This window comes from Miniopterus natalensis, chromosome 7 (genome assembly GCF_054644295.1).
Source record: "Miniopterus natalensis isolate mMinNat1 chromosome 7, mMinNat1.hap1, whole genome shotgun sequence".
NCBI lineage: Eukaryota > Metazoa > Chordata > Mammalia > Chiroptera > Miniopteridae > Miniopterus > Miniopterus natalensis.
In genome coordinates this window covers 41361922-41385813 of record NC_142087.1, presented here as the reverse complement: position 1 = coordinate 41385813, position 23892 = coordinate 41361922, and the positions used below count along the sequence as shown (strand labels likewise).

The 23892-nt window shown below is 36.4% G+C and overlaps 1 long non-coding RNA gene across 2 annotated transcripts in view; it reads right to left on the bottom strand.

The window, feature by feature from the left end:
- Positions 1-23428, bottom strand: part of LOC107535898 (uncharacterized) — a 45075-nt gene extending 21647 nt beyond the window's left edge. The window contains exons 1-2 of one of the 2 annotated variants that reach the window (XR_015714774.1): positions 23321-23428; positions 19367-19485 (exon numbers count right to left, since the gene is read on the bottom strand). This is a non-coding gene — a long non-coding RNA (uncharacterized LOC107535898). Of the gene's footprint in view, positions 1-19366; positions 19566-23320 lie in introns of those variants that run through there. The other variant, XR_015714773.1, reaches the window with a different exon arrangement.
- Between the last annotated feature and the right edge of the window lie 464 nt (positions 23429-23892).

The following is a 23892-nucleotide window of genomic DNA, read 5'->3' as shown; positions in this document are numbered from 1 at the left end:
AAGCCCAGTTTCCTTTCATTACCATTTATCCCCCCTTTACCCTTTCCTACGTCCCACCCCACCCCCCCTTTCTATCTGGTAATCACCATATTGTTGTCTGTCTATGAGGTTTTTGTGGGTATTTTTTGCTTAATCCCGTCACCTTTTTCACCCAGGCTCCCTACCCCCGCCCCTCTGACAGCTGTCAGTGTGTAATCTGTATCTATGGGTCTATTTTGTTTGTTCATTTTGTTCATTAGATTCCATATATAAGTAAAATCATATGGTGCTTGTCTTTCTCTGACTGCCTTATTTCACTCAGCATAATACTCTCCAGGTCTATCAATGCTGTTGCAAAAGTTAAGATTTCCTTCTTTTTCAGGGCCAAGTATTCCATTGCATAAATGTACCGCTGCTTTTTTCATCCACTCACCTACAGCTGGGTACTTGGGCTGCTTCCAGATCTTGGCTGCTGTAAATAACCCTGAAATGAAGATAAGGGTCCACATATTCTTTCGAATCATTGTTTTGGGTTTCTTCATATATATTCCAAGTGTGGAATCAGTGGGTCTTCAGGTAGTTCCATTTTTAATTTTTTGAGATAATTCCATATTGCTTTCCACAGTGGCTGCACTAGTCTGCATTCCCACCGACATTGCATGATGGTTTCCTTTTCTCCACATCTACTCCAATAGGTGTTTGTAGATTTATTGATGGATCCATACTGACAGGTGTGAGGTGATATCTCCTTATGGTTTTAATTTGCATTTCTCTGATGATTAGTGACATGGAGCATCTTCATGTGTCTATTGGCCATCTGTCTGTCCTCTTTGGAGAAGTGTCTATTTAGGTCCTTTGCCCAATTTTTTTTTTTTTAAAGAAGAGTCTCTCCATTTTACTTTTTTTTTTTTTTAATATGTTTTTATTGATTTCATAGAGAGGAAGGAAGAGGGAGAGAGAGATAGAAACATCAATGATGAAAGAGAGTCATCATCAGCCACCTCCTGGACTCCCACCACCAGGGATTGAGCCCGCAACCCAGGCATGTGGTCTGACCAGGAATCGAACCCAAATCTCTTGGATCCTAGGTTGATGCTCAACCTCTGAGCCATGCTGGCCAGGCTTTTGCCCATTTTTAAACTGGATTGTTTGTTATTTTGGTGCTGAGTTGTATATAACCCATTGCCACATGTATCAACGAATATGTTCTCCCATCCAGTGGGTTGTCTTTTCATTTTGTTGATGGTTTCCTTCACTGTGCAAAAACTTTTTAGTTTGATGTAGTCACATTTGTTTATTTTTTCTTTTGTTTCCCTTGCCTGAGGCAATATATCAAAAACAATATTGTTACAAGAAATGTCCAAGATTTTACTGATTATTCTCTTCTAAAATTGTTATGGTTTCGACTCTAACATTTGTATTTAATTCATTTTGAGTTTATTGTTGTGTATGATATAAGAAGATGGTCTAGTATCATTTTTTGCACATACCTGTTCAATCTTCCTAACAGCATTTATTGAATAGACTATCCTTACACCATTATATGTTCTTGCCTTCTCTGTAAAATATTAATTGACTATGAAGATGTGGATTTATTTCTGGGCTCTCTATTCAGTTCCATTGGTCTATATGTCTGTTTTTATGCCAGTATTGTGCTATTTTGATTACTATGGCCTTGTAGTATAGTTTGCCATCAGGTAGCATGGTTCCTGCAACTTTGTTTTCCTTTCTCAAGATTGCTGTGGCTATTTGGGGTATTTTGCAGTTCCATACAAATTTTTGGAATATTTGTTATAGTTCTGTGAAATACACCATTGGTATCTTGATAGGAATTGTGCTGAGTCTATAGATTGCTTTGGGTAATATGGATGTTTTAATGATGCTAATTTTTCCTATCTATGAGCATGCTATATGCCTCCACTTATTTGCATCTTCTTCAATTTCTTTCTTCAGTCAGTATCTTATAATTTTCCAAGTACAGGTCTTTTACATCCTTGGTTAAATTTATTCCTAGGTATTTTTTATGCAAATATAAATTGGATTGTTTTCTTAGTTTCCCATTCTGATAGTTCATTATTGGTGTATAAAAATGCAACTGATTTCTGGATATTTATTTTGTATCCTGCTAGCTTACTGAATTCTTTTATCTGTTCTAGTAATTTTTTTGGAGGAATCTTTAGGGTTATATATATACAGTATCATGTCATCTGCAAATAATGACAGTTTTACTTCTTCCTTTCCAATTTGGATGCTTTTATTTCTTTTTCTTGTCTGATTGCTGTGGTTAGAACTTCTAGTACTATGTTGAATAAGAGTGGTAAAAGCGGACATCATGTCTTGTTCCTTATATTAAAGGAAATGCTTTTAGTTTTTGCCCATTGAGTATGATTTTGGCTGTGGATTTGTCATATATGGACTTTATTATGTTAAGGTATGTTCCTTTTATTTCCACTTTACTGAAAGTTTTTATAATAGGTGCTGGATTTTATCAAATGCTTTTTCTGCATTTATTGATATGATCATAAGATTTTTATCTTTCATTTTGTTTATGTGGTGTATCATGTTTATTGATTTGTGGATATTTTACCAACCTTGCATCCCCAAAGTAAATTCAACTAGGACGTAGTTTATAATCTTGTTAATGTATTTCTAGATCAAATTTACTAATTTTGTGTTAAGGATTTCAACACCTATGTTCATCATGGATATTAGCCTACAATTTTCTTTCTTTGTAGTGTCTTTAACTGGTTTTGAAATCAGGATTGTGCTGGCCTTGTAAAGTGAGTTTGGGAGTGTTTCCTCCTCTTGAATTTTTGGGAATAATTTGAGAAGGATAGGTGTTACTTCTCTTTGAATGTCTGGTAAAATTCACCTGTGAAGCCATCTGGTGCAGGACTTTTGTTTGTTGGGAGTGTTTTGATTACTGCTTCAATTTCACTAGTTGTAATCTATTCAGACTCTCCGATTCTTCCTTATTCAGTTTTTGAAGATTTATTTTACAATAAAACCACCATTTTATTGTATACTTTTTTAAATTTATCTTTATTGTTGAAATTATTACAGATGTTCCCTTTTTTTCCCTGTTGACCCTCTCCACCCCACTCCCGCCCATTTTTAAATTATTTTTTATTTTTATCTGCATGTCAAAAATTCAAACTGAAAAAAAGTCATAAAATATTCTTAAACTTATGAATATTTTATATTTACATAAATACTTTGAGTCCCAAAATAGTATTTTAAAGTACTGGATATTTTTGTCTGTTGATTTTAATTAAATTTACTTTAGGTTGTCGGAATTGCAAGCAAGAGAGAAAGGAGAAATTGATGAAAAAAATCACAAGCAAGCTTTTTATTCCAGCTCGTGGGGGAAAAAACTAATAAGCCACCTCCACAGTGAATTTCTAGTGAATCATTAACCAGGGATTTGTTGCCTTGGTTACTGAGCCAGGTAGAGATTCTAGTAAAAAAAGCAATGTGACCTATGAGCTCAGGAAACAGAAGTAAAATTTCTACATGATGATATTTCCAGTTTCTAAAGGAAGAAATAGAAAGAGTAAAAAAAAAAAAAAGTATGTTAAAATAAAAGAGAAAAAATAATACCTTGATTTTTGACTCAATGTCAAGGCATTTACACACACAAAAAAACCCCACACACAGTAACTAATAGCACCTCAGTGTTTGTTTGCTTGTGAGATTCTACATTTCCTATATATAAAACATCTCCCATGCTAGAAAACAAAGCACTTTGCTTATCAGTGGTGACTGGACATTGCATTGGTCGAGAATATTTTGATAGCAATACATTTACAAAACAAGTATTCAAAAAGCAGAATAATTGATTCGATTTTTCCAAGCAAAATATCTCTCTGTCTTTTCATTGAGCTAGTGGCCTATGTTCTTTACATTATACTGTATCAAAATAAAAATCACATGAATATGGGTACCAAACCTAGGACCAAAGGCAAAAACAAAAGGCAGAATTTTAAGGGATCATTTCAATTATCGCTCTCATCTTTATTACTAAGCTCATGATCACACTGAAGACATCAAGGGTTTATTCAACAACACCCAGTGATGACAGAGACTACAGTATCTATGATGATCCATTTTGTTCTGTTTCTCTAGAGAACCCTGAATATCACAGTATCCAAGTCCTACTTCTCACTCTTTTGGGGCAATCCTCCAAGCCAATCCAGTTTATTTTAAAACCAACATCCAATGAAAGAGAGTAAAAGGCTGGCAAGCTGGCAGCTGCCCCAGATAAGAATCGGGCATTTAATAAGAAACAATAAGAACTTAAATTCTGCCAGTGGTGATAAACAGACACCCTCGTGTAGCCAATAGGACAAGGGCTCTGGCATCAGTTGGCCTGGGTTTATATTCTAGCTCTACCACCTACTGACTGGGTGGCCCTCAAAGTAAAACTGACTGAGCCTTGGTTCCTCAGGTATGCAATGGAAATAATTACACTACTCTAGAAGAGTGATTGTTATCAAAATGCAGTGAGATAATACATGCAAAGCTTCTAGCTCAATGAAAATTGGTATCTTTCATTCCTCCTATTTCCCATCTGAACCTCTCTAACTTCCATTTTCTACTTAAAACAATAGATTTCCTGAAATGCTTAAACTTGAGATTCTAAAATTTAAAACACCTCCATATGCATTCTACATACTTTGAAACAAAGCTGGAAATAAAATTAAAAGGGTAAACAGTGTTCAGATTAGAGACGTAAATTCCTATAACATGCTTGCTGTTTAATCTGTGCCAAACTTGAATGCACTCACACAGGGCTCACACCAGTTCTTACAGCCCCAGACATAAAGCATTCATGATCAAGATATATTCCCAATCATAAGTTACACTGGGTTTGCAATCTTCCCACCATCCTCTTATCTGTAATTGTAGGATTTCTTTCACTATCATTAATCCAATTTGGAAAATACTTAAAGTACTCTGTTCAAGCTTAGAGTTGGACTAAGTTAAATGAGATGAATGTTTGGCATCTGTGGTTTATTGCTAATTCAACCAAAGGTGCTGAGATTGGCTTTATTCCCAGTCTGGCTTTATGTAGGTTTATTTAGGCTTTTTTTGTGTGAACATAATGGGCTTTCTGCCTTTATTTCCTGTCAAAGCTCTTAGATGCATATTACTTGATATTTATTTATCCTTTACTTTTAAGAGACAGCCAAATCATAAGATATTTAAATGTATTGCACAGATTTTTAATTTTTTAGGGTTTACTTTTGTCTCACAGGGACAACAGCAAAATGGCAAAAATACCACTGGAGCTTTGAATTATCTGCTTAGTAAAACTTTATTTTTCTTTCTCCATGATTCAAATAGCACATTATGTTTTCTATATAAAAGAGATGATTTTTAAATATTAGCCAATATGATTAAAGGCTTATTTAATAATAATATTTAAGGGTACCCACTTTACAATGAACATTTTTATTCTACAATTTCCTTTATTTTCATGTAGAAGTTTGTCATGTGAACATGGACTTTGGCCTATTGTACGTCAGGTACTGAGGCAGATCTAACAGAAAGTATTACATTGTTCCTGCTTTCAAGGAGTTTACAGTCTCTCAGAAGGGACAAGCATATAAAGTGATTATTATATTGTCTTGGCAAAGTTCCCTGGAAAAACAGCCAGAAGCAAGACAGAGCTCTGAAGATTTATTTGGGACATATAATCCCCAGGGATCAAGACGAAGGAAAACTATAAGTAGAGCTGGAAAGATGGGAAACAATGCAAAGTAATGTATTCCTGGGCTGTCAACTCCTTTACAATAAACACTGAAAAAACAAAGTTGGTCACTGATAGTGCATTTGTCCAGCTACTCAGATGTCTGCACAGGGACACTCTATTTAGAGAAAGAAGGCCATGGGAAAGACAGAGAGGACGTAATAAAAGATAACATCTAAGCATTAAGCCTATACTAATGTGCTATCTTTCTCTAACAAGAAATCTCAGCCCCCCTGAGCTTAACAAAGGATATGATGCAGAGAAGGAACCAAAAGCCCATTTACTGTGACCTGCAAACATGTCAAAAACTTTAGAGTCAGTTTCCAATGGCTGAAATTAATAGTTGTCCTGTTTCATCTTCTATGGCTGATGATGTTGTCTTTATTATGTCTTGCCCTTGTGCCCTTATGACTTTTGTATCCTTTCTCAGATAAATTCCCTCAGAAGAGAAGATATGCAAAACAAACTAAAGGAGTGGTACCTAGTTTAAGAGTTTTGGTTTTATGGTTCTATGATTTAATGTAAGTTTTAGAATTCAGCCTCCATGTAGGCTGCTGATGAGAATTCAATTTGTGAATCCATTTAATCAGTCACTTTCTTATTTATGGGCATAAAGCATAAGTAGGTTAGCAAAAAATTAGATATAAATACCAATTTTATTAGTTGAGTACAAATGGTTTCATTCTGAACACCTATCTATGCCTTCTTCATGAAAGTAGATGTCTTATTAGATTTTTAAGATCTCAATTTCAATTCTTTCAGCAATTCATACTATACTTATTATGCATCTAGGTTATTTTCTTTGTTCTAGATATTATATGGGGTTCCAAAAAAATGAACCTCTCCCTCTATAGAGCTTGCTATTTGGTTAAGGAGGTCATCTAGAATCAGAATCTCAAGGACAGAAGTTACTATGACGATTTGTTAAGACCAACACATACACCTGAAACAGTTAATAATTATAACTATAGAAGTTATAGTTGAAATAAACAAAATGGACAACTGTTAAATAGCTAAAGAAGAGAGAAATAAATATGTTTGAGGATTTGAAGAAAATTGGTAGAGGAGGTGGTAAATGAGCAGCAACCTGAAGAATGCCCAGGCCTTAAATAGGGAAAACAGAACGGGAAGGAATAGCCCTGTTGTAGGAAAAGAACATGAGTAAAGAAACACACGTAAAAATGAGTACAGCAAGTTCTCAGGACAGAAGGGGAAAAATTAGAAGAAACTCAGTAGAGCAGAGGGTAGTCTTTAGGAAGGAACAGGAAATAGAACTGGTAGGATGGCAGGGAAAAGATTTGAAATTCCAACACACCATGACATAGATTTTTAAATACATATGATATCCTATAGTCTAAGTTCTCCAACTAACTTTGTTCAACCTTGCTAACCTTCCAGAAGTCCAAAAATAGAATTATTAATGGTCTAGTGAGTGACTAGACCAGAACTAAGTGCCTAAAAACAGGAAAAGCCTATATAATTCCAATGAGACAGCATGAATCACACTGTACCATTTATAATATGCACTCCACTGTATTTTAAGTATCCCAAAAGGGATGATTTATATGTTCAAAAGGCACAGATTTTTAAACCAGAAGTCACCACTTTTCTTCCCCAAACACACACACACACCTTTTAAAAGAAAAAAAAAAATGACAAATGCACAATACCATTTCCTAACCTGCAAAATGTTCCCTCTCTGGTGCCATGTGGAAAATTCTTTCTATAATCCTTTCTTCATATTTCTGGCTTTTATTAGCAAAGTATCCAAATAAATTCTCTGTAATTACAACCTAAACTTTTATTATATTCTTGGGGGGGTTATTTCTTTATTAATGTTCTCTTAGTTGCTGTAATCAGGAGTTGAAACTAATTCGAGATTTTTGTAATTGAAACATGATCCTGGAAAATTATTTATATGGTAAATCACATGAATAATGCAATGGAACATCTTTAATGAAGTATCTATGTGGATGGTGGCAGACCCACAGCAGCAGAACACTTTGGACATAATGACTTCTTTTCAGATATTATTTGGTCTATAATTTGATGACACACTGAGGCTACATTCTGCCCACATTTGAAGAGATATGTTGATGACTGAGCTTTGGCCAGGCCAGCTATTGTCCTGATAACAAACTGACAAATAGGACCTAAAAGTGTGTGTCTGTGGCAAAGCAGAATTGCTATTTGTAGATAAACCCCTGTGTGCTGATGGCTGCTTCCTCAGCCTCCCACTGTCAAATGCTAGAAGCCTTTGAAGAGCTCCCATCTCTTCAGCCTGACCTGTGAACTTTGAGTACAATTCCTTGAAGAACTGAGAAGATACTGAGGCATCAAGAACCTGAGGAGGTATATGAGAATAATTCATTCATCTGACTCCTTATTTCTTACTTTTTTTGCACTACTTGCTTGTCAATTTGATAGTAAACTCACGTGGATGGAAATTAAACCAGATACAAGTTATCATTCTCGCTAGATTTCAAAACTGGACTGTAATATGTGTTCTGTCATAACAAATTCTGTTGGACTTCTTAAGATTGGTTGCTATTTTTTGAGTAACAATATCATTTCAATTAAATAAAGTTAATATTTATTTTAGCTGCTATATACCAAATATTGAGCTAGACAAATTGAGCAATTTAATAAAAAATAAAGAGCCTCTGCCTTCAAGAAACTTAGAGTCTATTGGAGGAGACAGACAAATAAATAAATAAAATCTGTTTTACTGTGATCTGCATTGAGTCCAATGGGAACTCAGAGTGGGACCTCACCTGAACAGTTGAGAACAGAAGGCCTGGAAGAGGTGGGGAAGGACAGAGTAGAGGCATTTTCCTAGAGGGCTTGCTTGACATTCGAATTCAGCTTTAATATGAACAGTCAAAAGGAAATGAGATTAGGATATTCCAGAGGGAAGAGCAAAAAAAGAAGAAAGGAGAGAATAAACAGTGTGATGTGGGCAAAGACCCAGAAGCAGTGTACTGCCACTAAAGCATAAAATGTGAAGCAGGGACAGGGCACATGAAGCTTTGTATGGTCTATAATGGACGTCAAGCTTTATCCCACAGGTGATGAGGAATCACTGAAGGCTTTGTGCCGATGAATGACATAGTCAGATTTGCGTTACTCACTGGACAATGAGTCACCTGGGCAGAAGAACTAGCTTAGTGTCAGTTTTAGTTAGGTCTTGATAAAGAGAAAAGATTTGTGGATGCGCTCTCGGGCTCATGAGCTTGTATGTTACCATGGTCTCCTGTCCAAAAGAGTTTGTTTTTTTCCGTGTGTGTGTGCTAAAGAGACATATTAATCTGTATCTTATAGCTCTGGGAAACCACCTTTATAAAAATAAAAAAAAGTTTATAAGAATGTTCACAAATAACTTTTGTAAGTTATGTTATATGATTATTCTGGAGCATATAATTTCAGATGCAATGTATGGAAAGAGGAAATCTCACCGGTATCTCTCAGAGAATGGTAAGCTATAAATTGCTACTGAAACAGATATCAGCCCTGCTAATATAGCATTCAAAAATGTCAGAATCTCCACAATTATCAAGGACATTCAAGGTCCACCTTGTCCAGGTATCTAAATATAACAATCCCTAGAGGAGTTCTTTTAGCTGAGGACCATGAGTAGGCCAGAAATACTCACTGGGAATGACTCAACCCATACTCATAGAAAAAAATACATATAAATATAAATAATAAGCAATGATGTTCTGAAATTGAGTTTCAGTCCCTCTGAATGCACTGGAAAGTACACGTGACTATGACTAAGAGCACAACCTCAGTTGGTTCAGCTAGGACCATCTTCCTGTTTGGCTCCAGATCTGCTGAGTATCTCTGTGCTATGCTGCCCTAGGACTGATTTTGCTTCCTTTCAGTATGATCAGTCTTGGTATATGAAAATATTCAAAGTTCTTCTTTACCTATTGATTTTTACTGAAGCTTTGTTTCACTCTAATATGCTTTGCAAAATGTTTGCAGCCTGTTTTGCTCAACTTTTGGAATAGCTTTTCTCTTCCTGCCGGCCTAGGCAGCTCTAATATGAACTGCATGTGTGGAAGTCTGCTCTGACAGCATATTCTCTCTCTCTCAGGTGCTGGGGCCAAGAGGAAGATTTAATCTGCTTCCTTGCCAGGAAGATTCTCCATGGTATTGGGGCTCCAGCTATAAACAGTCAGTCCTACAATGCATATGCCCTGGCCACTTCCTACCTTAAGGTACAAGACACTACTGCATACATTAATTTATTGTACTCAGATTTCTGAGCTTTCTCCTCAGTGTGATATACTTGACCTTGTTATAAAAAAGTGTGGTATTTTAAAAGCATAACTAAGGAATCCAGCTCTTCGAAAACACTCTCCAGCTTTTCCAGGAAAAGAAGCATGGTTCAAACTTATAGTTTCTACATACTGGATCTTGGAACCCTATAGAGTATGCCCCAGGCTCTAAGTCCTATCTTACCAGAAGCCAAATCTACCCAGGATGGGCTTATTTCAAATTGGTCTTTAAAAAATATCTGAACTTGAACTCAACTGTATTCTAAATACTGAGCTTGAAAAACTTAGTCTTTTAATTATGCTTTCTATGCCATGATAAACTTTCCAGTTCTCCAAAGTCAATATGGATTCTTGTCTTTAAAAATTCTGCATTTGTTAATATCTGTATAGTTATATCTGTCATTGCTCACTTCTACTCTCAGCTGAGGAATTTATTGGGTTGCTTAATAATGAAGCACATTTTGCTCCACATATTTGCAGTTTTTTACCAGAAATTCAAATGACAGAAATTTATTGTTGCTCTGGTAAAATACCTGGGTAGGATTATTATCTTCATATGATTTGAGTGGAGAGAAGGGAAAAGATATTTATCTTATAAAGCCCAGAGTCAAGAAGCTCTGTTATCTCAACTCCACATGGCATTGAAAATCTTCAAGACTCACAAAATTATTTGCATCCTTGGTACTCCATGAATTGCAAAAACATGTATATAAAGTGTTTCTAAACAACTTACCACTTCAGATTGAGATGTTTTGGCAAGAATGCTACCAGTTCTGACCTTAACATCTTATGGTAGCACTCTATTATTTAAAAAGAACACTTCTTGTTATGTGATTTTGGTCTTGACTTGCTACAAACTTTCTCTGTGACAACGCCAATTAATCACCCTCTGGTTCTCTGCTTCCAGTGTCTGTAAACTAAGATGTTAATAAAACCTAACTCATCTTCTGCATGGTGATATTGTGATGGCAATAAGTACATGTAGAAATACTTAGGAAAAAATATAACTTGATATTATGGCATCAGCATTACTGCAAGTAATACAAAATAAGTTGTCAACTTGGTGAGGGAATGTGTTAAACCAGTTATGTGTATGCTAGATGAGAACTGAGGACCAACACTGGGGAATTAACTCTCTTTTCCCCTCTATCTGGCCACAGTCCTCCCTCAAAGACAGAGACTGTTAGAGCTAACCTCAAAATACACCCTTATTGGCTATCACAGAAAGTTCTAAGTTGGTTTGAAATACAGCGTAGATCTTTGTTGTAATAAGCATCTTTCTTGTTAAATCAAAGTCACATAACCACAGAGATGGAAGAGATTCTAGCAACCATCTATCTCAATTAACTGCCTCGTTTTGCAGATGAGGTTATCAAGGCTTACCCCATGTAAAGCAACAGGCCCAAAACTACATTGCTACTTAGTAGCACAGCTAAAAGTACAGTCCAAGTGTTTGGATTCCTAGTCCAATGTTTGCGTTGCTGTACCTCAATGCCTATCTCTTCCATTGTTCCTCCATCATTTAAAAATAGGTAACAAAAAAGGCAATTAATTGATTTATTCATTCATTTAACAAATATATATTGAATGATCATATAGGCCAGACATATTAAAGATACTGGGGATATAATAAATAAAATAGACAAAATTTGCCGCCTTCATGGACTTTACCTTCTACAGCAAGAGACAATAAAACAATTTCTAAGGAAAAATAAATAAAGCTGGGAAGGAAAGTATGGCAGGAGGAAATAAAACTTCTAAATGAGGCAACCAGGGAAGGTGACTTTTAAGTAAATACCTGAAAGAAGTGAGAAAATTGGCCATGCTCAAAACCACAAAAAACATAGAAAAAAACATAGGCAGTAAAATCTTAGACATTTCTCATAGCAATATTGTTTTTGATTATATTGCCTCAAGCAAGAGAGACAAAAGAAAAAATAAACAAATGGGACGACATCGAACTAAAAAGTTTTTGCACAGCAAAGGAAACCATCAACAAAATGAAAAGACCACCCACTGGATGGGAGAATATATTGGCCAGTACATGTTATAAGGGGTTAATATCCAAAATTTATATGGAACTTATAAAACTCAACACCAAAAAAACAAGCAATCCAATTAAGAAACAGGCAAAGGACCAGAATAGACACTTCTCCAAAGAGGACATACAGAAGGTTGATAAATATATGAAAAGATGCTCAACATCACTAGTCATCAGGGAAATGCAAATTAAAACCAAAGTAAGAAATCACCTCACACCTGTCAGAATGGCTGTATCGTCAATAAACCAACAGGCAACAAGTGCTGGTGAGGATGTGGAAAGGGGGAGCCCTCGTGCAGTGTTGGTGGGAATGCAGACTGGTGCAGCCCCTGTGGAAAGCAGTGTGAGTTACCTCGAATAATCAGAAATGGAACTGCCTTATGACCCACCAAGTCCACTTCTGGAAATATTTTTTTAAAAAGCCAAAACACTAATTTGAAAGAATATATGCACGCCTATGTTCACTGCAGCATTATTTGCAATAGCCAAGATTTGGAAGCAGCCCAAATGCCCATCAGTAGATGAGTAGATAAAAAAAGCAGTGGTAAAAGAGAAAGAAATCTTATCTTTTGAGACAGCGTAGATGGACCTGGGGAATGTTATGCTAAGTGAAATAAGCCAGTCAGAGAAAGACAGGCACCATATGATTTCACGTATATGTGGAATCTAATGAGCAAAATAAACTAACAAAGTGGAGACAGACTCATGGATACAGATCACAGACTGACAGCCTCCGGGGGGGAGGCTGGGGGGCTGGGTGAGAGGGATGAAGGGATTAAGCAAAGAAAACAAAACAAGACCAATGGACACAGACAACAGTATGATGGTAGCCGGAGGAAAGGGGGATGGTGCGAGGTAGGAGAAGGCAAAGGGGGGCTCAGTGGTGATGGAAGGAGACTTGACTTGGGGTGGTGACCTCACAATACAATATACAGATGATGTGTTGTAGAATGATATACCTGAACCTGTATAATTTTATGAACCAATGTCACCCCAACAAATTCAATTTTTAAAAAAAGAATATGCCACAAGACTTCATTTTAAAAGTGTATAGCTAGCTTCCCTGGGTGGCTATTCGAAGAAGAAAATGATCATTTGTATATATAGCTTGTGTGTGTGTGTGTGTGTGTGTGTGTGTACACAGCTAATATTTATTAAGTGCTTACTAGATACTAGTCATTCTGTTAAGCATGTTATGTATACACATTATCACAATAATCCCATAAGGTAAATGTACTATTACTTACATTTTAGAGTTAAGAAAAAGGAGGTTTTCAGATGTTCAATAACTTATGAAACTTACCACCTAGGCTGGTTAACAGGAACTGAACCTACAGAACTGATTCCACAGCCCCTACTCTTTCAACTTTTGCCTAATTTTCAATCCAGGAAATGGATTTGAGCCCATATAGCTGTTTTGTTCGGATTGCATGATGTTTTTAAAAAAGAAATGTGCTTTGAATGCCTTTAGAAAGTATGCGTGTTCGATGCATCACAGCCCTTATGGCCGGCATCCTTCATCATGTAATTTACCTGCAGCAGCAAGTGCGTCTGTGTTGTTGAAACTTGCTCTACTACATTTCTTCCTTCAGACTTTAACAGGCTCCGCTTAACAGGCTCTAGGGTCAAAAAAACATATTTCTACACACATACACACACACCACCACCACCACCAACAACAATAAAACAACACTGCCATCAGGAAAAATAAAACAAAATAAGGCTGTCATTTCTTTGCACCATTTTTCCCTGCGGTGGTCATTCATAATATATAAGGTTCTCCCCTCGATTTACCTCTGTAGGCCTAATTGAAGTCCAACTTCTACAATGTAGGGGCAACTTGCTTTTTGCCTAGAAGCACAGGGCAGCGTGCCCTGAGCATGTTCTATCATAAGAGGGACTCATCCTCCAAAAGATCCATTATCTCACCGTTTGACCTGTTCTAGGTGTGAATGAATTTAAATCATTTTTATCTTGAAATGGCAAAGCCTCTGCTGATAGGGGTTGCCTTATGAGCTCATTATTAATTGCACATCCATTATACATTCAGCACATAAGAATATTTTCTTAAATCCCCTGTATCAGGAAGCTAACATATTTGACTTTCTGCTTTTTGAGTACTAAGAAGGTCTCAATGGTTGTATCTGCTTTTTGGTTTTGGAGGGCAAAATCTGAGTTCTGTGTGTAGCCACTTTTTTGTTTCTTTAAAGAAAGTAGGAAAACACTTTTAAAAAACTAGATTGAAATCTTGTTTGCTGTTTTAAAAGGGTGGAAAATGTTATTTATTTCTGAACCTAAACTCTTGGGAACATTATCTTAGCATTAAAACCAGTTTTTTCAGAAGCTACTCTTTGTGTTGCGAGTTCCAACAGAGCAGAGATAAAGACGGGTGCTGAGTGCTAAATTGGCCCAGCTGTGTTACCCATCGAATGGGCTGATGTTTGCACCTGGGGCAGTGAAAGAGCACACAGTTATTAACCTCCTACAGGTTTTTCTTTTTGGCAGAGGAAGGGTTGGATTTCTTTTGCTTTTATACATTTACACACTTGAGATGATGTTAGCCTTAAATCTAAAGAGTCACCTAATATATGTTTAATAATTCAATTCACTAATTAGAACAGTAGGACTCATTCTTATTTAAAATATATTAAATACTTTAAACATATAAAAAATAAACAGTACACTCTGCCAAGTTTACATACACATTAATAAATATAATTCACAAAGTAATTCCAGTAATAAATAGCTATTACTATTATCCCCATTGCATACATGAGGAAACTCAGAGAACCAAGTGATGCTCCCAAGGTCACACAGATGCTAGTGATAATAAAGCTAGGAATCCAACTTGTGACTTATTATTACAAATAATGAGTTGAGTTGGTTGTCCTGTTTTGTTTTTTTCTTGGCTGCTCCGATATTGGCAATAGACTCATTAAACAGGTGGCCCACTGTCTCACCACACACAGTCAACAGTCTGCATTAGAAATGGGTTAGGGGAATAGAAAATGCTCTACTTGCCATCACCTGACAACTTTCCCTTAGTTAGTACAGGGATATAAAAAGCTCCAACAGTGCCCTGGTCCAGTGGCTCCGTTGGTTGGAGCATCACCCCAATAAACCTAAGTGAGGAGACATGCAGCTTTCTCCCCTCACACAGGCCAGCACCACCACCAAGAAAAAACTGCCTTGATCTGTTTTCATAAGCCCTGCTGACATACATCAAACTAAAAAGTTTCCACACAGCAAAAGAAACCATCAACAAAATGAAAAGGGAACCCACTGTATGGGAGAACATATTTGCCAATGATACATCTGATAAGGAGTTACTATCCAAAAAATATAAATAATTCTATAACTCAACACCAGGAAAACAAGCAATCCAATTAAAAATGGGCAAAGGACCTGAATAGACTCTTCTCCAAAGGGGACATACAGATGGCCAATAGATATATGAAAAATGCTCAAAGTCACTAATCATCAGAGAGATGCAAATTAAAACTACAATGAGGTATCACCTCACACCTTCCAGAATGGTTACTATCAACAATCAACAAACAAGTGCTGTCGAGAATGTGGAGAAAAGGGAACCCTAGTGCTCTGTTGGTGGGAATGCAGACTGGTGCAGCCACTGTGGAAAACAGCATGGAGTTTCCTCAAAAAATTAAGAATGGAACTGCCATTTGACCCAGTGATCCCACTTCTGGTAATGTATCCTAAGAATCTCGAAACACCAATCAGAAAGAATATATGCACCCCTATGTTCATAGCAGCATTATTTACAATAGCTAAGATCTGGAAACAGCCCAAGTGCCCATCAGTAGATGAGTGGATGAAAAGCTGCGGGACATTTACACAATGGAATACTATGCAGCTGTAAAAAAAGAGCTCTTACCCTTTGTGACAGCAGGATGGACCTGGAGATTATTATATCACAAACACATTGGCCCTTGTTAAATATCTCATTATCTCACTTATATGTGAAATCTAATGAACACAATAAACTGATGAACAAAATAGGTCCAGAGGCATGGATACGTGGTACAGACTGACAGATGTCAGAGGGGAGGTGAGTGGAGCAGATGGGATAAGAGAAGGGGAAGAGAATAGCCAAAGAATATTATGCATAACCCATGGATACAGACAACAATGTGGTGAGGGAGGGTGGGGTCCGGATGGAGGGGGTCAAAGGTTGGGGGAACTGGGGACATCTGTAATAATGTCAGCAATATAAATAAAATAAAAAAAATAAAATAAAATAAAATAATAATAATAAAATAAAATAAAAAAATAAAATAAAATAATAAAATAAAATAATAAAATAAAATAAAATAATAAAATAAAATAAATAAAAATAAAACACTTGAAATGGAGGTTGACACATAACAAGAATTTCTCAAGCATTACCTCTTAATGCAGTACAGTTTACCCTTAAAATTCTTATAAATATATGTGTAAGGATATAAAATTATTTTATTAAATTAATAGCCCTTTTTTCAATAAAGATATGAGGCTTAGCAGTTACTTATAAAACACTTATAATACTACTGGAAAACATTTTTACAAATTACGAATAGTTCATAGGGTCTAGAATAAGAGAAGGTGCAAAAGTAGTCAGGTTCCATTCATTACTTCTTATGGAATATTTATAACATTTTTAAATGGCTATAAAATAAGCCTAATGAGATCTTTTTAAAAAGCTGAGTTCTCAACAGTATGCTTCTCAGGAAATCCTAAGAAGAGATTAACCAAAGAACTTATATGCAAATATATATAGCCCATGGACACAGGCAATAGAGTGATGAAGGCCTGGGGGTGGAGGGGCCCAAAGGGGTCGGGGAATAGGAGACATCTGTAATACTGTCAACAATAAAAAATATTTTTTTGAAAAGCATATTTCAGTAAACAGTTATCAATAAAGCATGCAGTTATTTTTTTAAAAAGCATTTTGGTCAAAACCCTAGGATGATAAATACACAAATGATTCCAGAAATAGGCTCTTTATACAATAAACACATTAGTGTTTGGGTTTATATATAACAAAACAAAACAAAGCTTTATGTGGATTGATGCTTTCCTTCATTCTTTAAGGCCACATCACATTTGGAAAGAGGGAACAAAGGGAAAAGACATTATCAAAGACCTCCCAGATTCCTTTTGATGAAGTGGAAGACAATGAAAAGCGATCATGCAACCTTCTTATACAAGAACATCTTGTAGCATAATTACCAAGTCAGAGCAGAGGGAAGATCTGAATTTACATTTTCAACAACCAGACTTCAAAAAACAAAACAAAGCTGACTAATTCTGTTCCCTACATATTCAATAATTAACCTCTTACTCAGGTATCTAGTCTACTGAACAGCAGTGCCTCATTGTCTCCCCCGGCCTCCACTGAGGTCTGGGACAATTCCCAGAGACAACAGCCACTTCAAAGAACCCAAGGAAAGGCAGGATACTGGCCCCAGTTCTATCTCAAAGTATTCCTGCAGAGGAAGGATTGTTTCATCAGCATCTTTTAGGTGACACAGACCTCAGCAGTGAGAAGTCTGAGCCCTACAAAGTCAGGGCGGTAAAGGTCTGCTTGAAAACTCCCTGGTTTCCAGGAATAGTGTGGCCAATTCCCCCCAAAACAGAGCTACTCTCAGGGCAGAACTCATTCGCACATCCAGTCTGGCTCAACCTCTGCCCCACAGGGGATTTTCTCTTTCTACATATTTCTACAGCAAGTGCTTTCAAATTGCAAATATTTGCCCTTATTAAATAAAACCTGCCTTGTGGACTTGAGTCTTTGGCATGACCATCTCATGAGTTTGACTGGCTTTCCCTCTGGAAGAGGAATGAATGGGAGAGAAAAGCCCAGCTGTTCTGGACAAAGGTTCTCTAAATATGTATGCATTTAGGTAAAGATATATGTAAAATCTCTATACTGAGGCTCAGTATAATCCTCTTGCGTGATGGGACACGCTGCCTGCCATGAGACTTGCTTTTCTGTACTATCGGGCAAATCCACATCATCAAGATATTTTTATGCTCCTTACTTTCTCTTTTCTAAATGCAGTGGGGTTTGGGAAGGGATTTGAGAGGATTCCCATCCTTTTATTGGGGATCCTGACTATTGGGTGTCAAAATTCAAGAATGAATCTCAGGTTTCTAAACTAGATAACTAGGTGTTAATGGTCTAGGAAATATGATTGGCTTCCCTTCTGAAAAGAACCCTAGACTTTCTAATGCTTCCTTCATAGTATTCATCACCCTGGAAATGCCACATCTGTCTTTTCTGCTAGCCTATAAGCTGTAAGAGGTCCTGGACAACACTGGGTACTTACCACTGCGTCTATCACCTGGTACAGGCCCCAATACATTAGATGCTTCATAAATACTCCTTAATTAAAATTAGCATGTTGATTTGATGTGATTCCTATATGTCTAGAAAGAAGATAGTTGGGGGGAAAAGACCTCTTTGTCTTTTTTTACCTCTGAGCCTACTCAAGGCAACTTCAGGAGTGAAAAATAAATTGTTTTCACTGTTATGCCTTCAGAAATAAAATTCCACAATCTCTAATTTAACATTTCCATGGTGAAGCAGACTTGTCTTCCTAAAATATGGCGCATAATCATTGTGTTTACATTTAAATCATAATTGTATTTCACGAAATAAGTAGGTTAACTTTTTTAAAGCTGTCTCTGCACAGAAATCAAGAAAAATTTGAGAGCAGACATACCTCCATGAAGAAAAATATAAAAGCTGTACCCAAGCACCAAGCTGTTGGCTGCATATGCAAAATTTTATTTTCCTTAGGAATGAATTCATAAAACTGTGATAGTCATGTGGTCTTTGAAATCCAAAGTCTTCATTTTATGTTTTTCCTTTTTTTGAGGTTAAGCATTAAACACTGGTCCAATGTAAATTTATCAACATTGTGTGCTTAATATACAGATCCTTAATAATTCTGCTTTCTAATGGATTAGTAGAATCTTTACCAGACTCCCAACAGAAAACAAGTGGAGTACTGGAAATAGGCTAATTTTAGAAGAGTCTATTTAGGAAGGGATTAATTATAAAGTCACTGCTATTAGGGAACCACAATACCCGGGAGAGTCCCCGAGAGCTGATAGTAGTAGCCTGACTGTGACCATCCCTATGCCAGAATGAATGAGGGTAGGGAGTGATTACTGGAATCTGGAGGGACAGAGTCAAGTAGAGAAGAAAGCCTTGAGAGGACCAGAGACTTCTGTTGACAGGCATTGAGCCAAAATCACAGGAAGGAACCCATGGAAATAAATACCAGTCAGCACTCTCCTTCCTACCTCTGATCTTTTAGCAGAACTCACCACTGGCCAAACCCATCTGAAGACAAAGGGAATAGGAGCCATACCATTCAGCCTTCTGGAGTGGAGTACAGAGTGGGGAAAGGTGAAAAGTAGATCTAGAGGGGGAATAGAAAATATTAGCTCAGAGTCACGCATTTAAGCTTTTCTGCCCAGAAAAGACTACCTTTGTCCATTTTCTAGTGTCCAAATGTTTTCCATCACCCCCCTGTCACAGAGAATGATTTTTTTCTGGGTTTCCATTTAAATTTCTAAGTATACAGCTATCAACGAACCCCATCTTCCCCTAGCATAGCCACAAAAAATCTGAAAGATGAGTGCAATTCTAGAACACTGGGGAAACAAATACAGAGAAAGTACAGACAATTAAAGCACTCAGTAAAACCGTAAATGAACACTTTAGGAATTAACGTCAGAAAAAGTATTTAGAATTCTTTAGAAAGTCTTTAAAATTTACACATAGCTTCATGATTTGTGTCATGTATGCAAATGTACACATCAAAACCTTTGGCAATATAAGCATATTTCTTTGTCGCTTTTTGGATATTTAAAATCTGCCTGTCTGTGGAATTGAGCTATAGCAGCCTCTTTTATCTAAGTGCTTACCTATTTCCTCCAAAAGTACCGTTTTGACCTGAAAATAGAATTTTATTATTGATTTCTACTGCTTGCCAATAGTACAATTTTTTTCTTGTCTTATGTGTCTATTTATCAAAACTTGTCCAACGGTGTTAGATTTCCATCCAGCATTTTCTTGAACTACTTGATATTAGTACAGAGCATAGCACTAAGTATATAAAGTTAGTAATGGTAGTAGGTAGTTGTTGCTCTTTTGAAGATATAGTATATTTTATCAAAGCATGGATTAAGAAATGCACTCAAGTATGATATTAGGATCAAAATTCTGCCCTACAATGTGTACTTTCATGAATATAAAATGTTAAAAAGAAAAAGGCAGTACAATCTCCTGGTGAATATCCTGAAGTTTAGACTAAAGATACTAAAATCCAATGGGCAACAGAGATTGTAGGTATGGCCACATTGGCAAGGACTCTAAAATCAACCCCTAAATATATTCCTTTTATTTATTCAGTTATTGATTGGAGCATTTTATCTGTCTTCTTCCCAAAAGAAATGAAATGCTTCATTGTCATCCTCTCCTCATTTCCCTATCTCTCCTTAGATTAGAAATGGACAGCTTAGATCATGATCTGCAAGAGCAATGAAACCAGAGCCCAGCCATATATTATTTAAAGACCTGGATTTCATTCACCTTAGGTTAAGTCGACTGAAGTGAAAGAGATGATTTATATTGCTGGGCTGCCAGCAGGATAGAGATCACAGCCCTGCCTCCCATTATGAACAAGATCTATGAAGGAAGCTGAGCCTCTATTTTTCCACCAGGGCACTCATTTTACACAGTGCCAACTGATAAAATTTTCAAGAGCACTACTTCAGCCTGTAAAACAGAAAGGCCTCTATAACTGGTTTAGAGTATAACTGGTCAAAAGGTAGGAAATACAGGTTCATGGCATGACTTCTCTCACATACTAGACAGGTAATAGGCACACTAAAAAATTGTTACTTTGAACCTAATATTGCTAATGCCATTCAGAATGAGAGTCGTAGTCGTTAAACTTTCATTTGAAAAACAAAGTTTAAAATGCTTAGGTCATACCCAGCCAGTGTTGTTCAGTGGTTGGACATGGACCCCATGCACCAGGAGGTCACTGGTCTGATTCCCGATTAGGGCACATGCCTGGGTTTTGGACTCAATCCCCAGCAGGGGGTGTGCAGGAGGCAGCCGATAGATGTTTCTCTCTCATCGATGTTTCTATCTCTCTATCTCTCTAAAATTCAATAATAAATAAATAAGTAAAATGCTTATTTCATTCACTATTTCATGGGATTTTCACAGTCAACCTATCTTTATACTCATGGTCTTCATCATAAGAGCACTACTTTAAAATATGAAATCCTCTCACTAGCCAATGTCTGTCTTAATTGTCCTCTACTATACTGATTTGAATAGCACCCTGAGTGTAAGTACTGTCAAAGTATCTTAGTAAAGGACTTTATCAACTTCTTTAATTATTAAAGGTATCAAACTAAACTCTATAACTCCATTTATACTTAGAGTATAGAACATCATAAAAGAATATTGCTCCTGCCACAACAAGAAAACAGTAGGTCTAAGTTCTGGGCCTTCATTCTTCTTTCCACCTTCACTCCCTAGGTAATCTTACACAGTCTATTGGCTTTAAATACCATCTATGCCCTTATAAATCCAAAGCGTACATCTCCAGCCTAGACCAGTTCTTTGATATCCAGAAGACATTTCAAACTTAGCATGTTCGTGAATGAGTTCTTGGTTTTTCCTTTCAAACTTCTGCCCTATGGGTTTCTGCATCTCACTAATTAGCAACTACATCCTTTCAGTTACATTGGTCAAATTTCTCAGAGTCCTCTTTGATTCCTCTCTATCTCACACTATACATGTGACCCATTGGCAAATCCAGTCTACTCCACCTTCGAACCCTGTCCAGGATCCAACCACTGCTTATCTTCTCTGCTACTATCACTCTGGTTTAAGCCACTATCCTCTCTTCCTTAGATTATTACAAAAGTTTCCTCCTCTCCTGTTTCTCTGTTTCATATTTAACACAACAGCCTTGAGTGATCCTTTAAAAATGTAAGTCATATCATGTCACTATTCTACTCAAAAACACTTTCATAGCTTCCTATATCATTTCAAATATAAGCCAAAGTCCTTACAATGGCTGCAAGGTTCTGTACAACCTGGGCCCATCTATCTCTCTGATCTCAGCCCCATCTTACTCCAGCCACAGTGGCCTTCTTGTTCCCTGAACACACCAACTTTATAATCACCTCAAAGCCTTGAAGGAATTATTCCCCAAATATCCTTACAACTCTCTCCATCATCTCTTTTAGATATTTGTTCAAGTGTTATCTTTTTAGTGAAGATCTCCCTGGCCATGCCATCTAAAATTGCAAGTTCCCCCCAACATTGCCTATGCCTCTTCTCTTATTTTCTCTTTAGCACTTGTCACCATCAAACATAATTTAGATATTACTCAAGTGTCTCAATTCAATGTTTGTTTGTTCTTTATCTACATAAGTACCGTAAAGGAACTAATTTTTAAATGCTTTTTTCACTATCCTAATTGAAACAGTGCATGGCCCAAAGTACATATTCAATAAATATTTGTTGAGTGCATGTGTAAAAGAATTACTTTCCAACTTGGAATTATGTTTGAAGATAGACTCTCTTCTTGCACAAAGCCAAGACATTTCCTAGGTAACAAATGCCCCAACTTAAACCTCTAAATCATAATAATAACTCCCATACCAGTATGAGTATATAGAGATGATATTCTGGTGCCAAGCACTTCTTATATATCAATTTAATCCTTACAGCAATCCTATAGGTAGGTATCATTATCCAATTTTATAGATGAGAAAACAAAAGCTTAGGGAGCTTAACTAAATAGACTAACGTAAGAGAGCTAGACTAGATAGAGCCGGACTTCAAACTCAGATCTGCATGAGTAAGAAGTCCCAGTTCTTCACTTACTAGGACAGGCTGCCTTCCTTTTAAAAAACTACTTAGGGCATGCCTTACCCAATATGTTTTAACATATTAAAAATAAAAAATGTAAGTGTATATAGGCTATATTACAGTATGTTGAGCATAAAACAAAATAATCTTATGTAAAATGATCAGTGAACAAAAAACTACAAGATACTTTTATGTTATCACTCCTCAAAAAAATCATCTCTTTTTTGTATATTGCTCACCTGTGTTTTAAATCAAGTAACCATCCAAATAAAATACATCCTTTGTCATTATTGACAATAAATTATTGATTCTAAAATTACTAACTTAAGATTTTTAGGAGAAATTTGTATTACCTTATTCCTTAATTTGATTGAATTTGTTGTTATCCTTTGTTTTATGTTCTTGTCAGGCAGGGCAGACCATTTCACGCTTAGGCCTCGGTGAATTTAGCATTACGTTAATATATTCAAATAGCCTATGGTGAGGAATCAAAGAAATGTGATGATTTGTAGACATCAAAATACTTTTATTCAATAGCATGAATCTCATTTATTAGACACTGAAAAGCTGACTAATAGCAAGAGCCTATATAAATCACCATTTTTTTTTCTTTTAACCTAAAAAAAGCCTATATAACAGGAGCATTTTCATTAAAATTATTCTAATTAGAAAGAATTATGTGTGTATATATGTTTGCTATTATGCTCTGCTTATTTGTAGTTCATATCAAACTTATATACTGGAAATGCTGCTTCTATTTTGGACCTATTGGCAAACCATCTGAAACTTGCTTGTCTTTCAACTCTAAACAAAAGAAGTAATGCAACCTACTATATAAACTCTGGAGATCATGATTTATGCAATAAGGTACCTATCACAATCAATAAAACACAAGTTTCCATTTTTAATCTAACTGAGCTCTAGG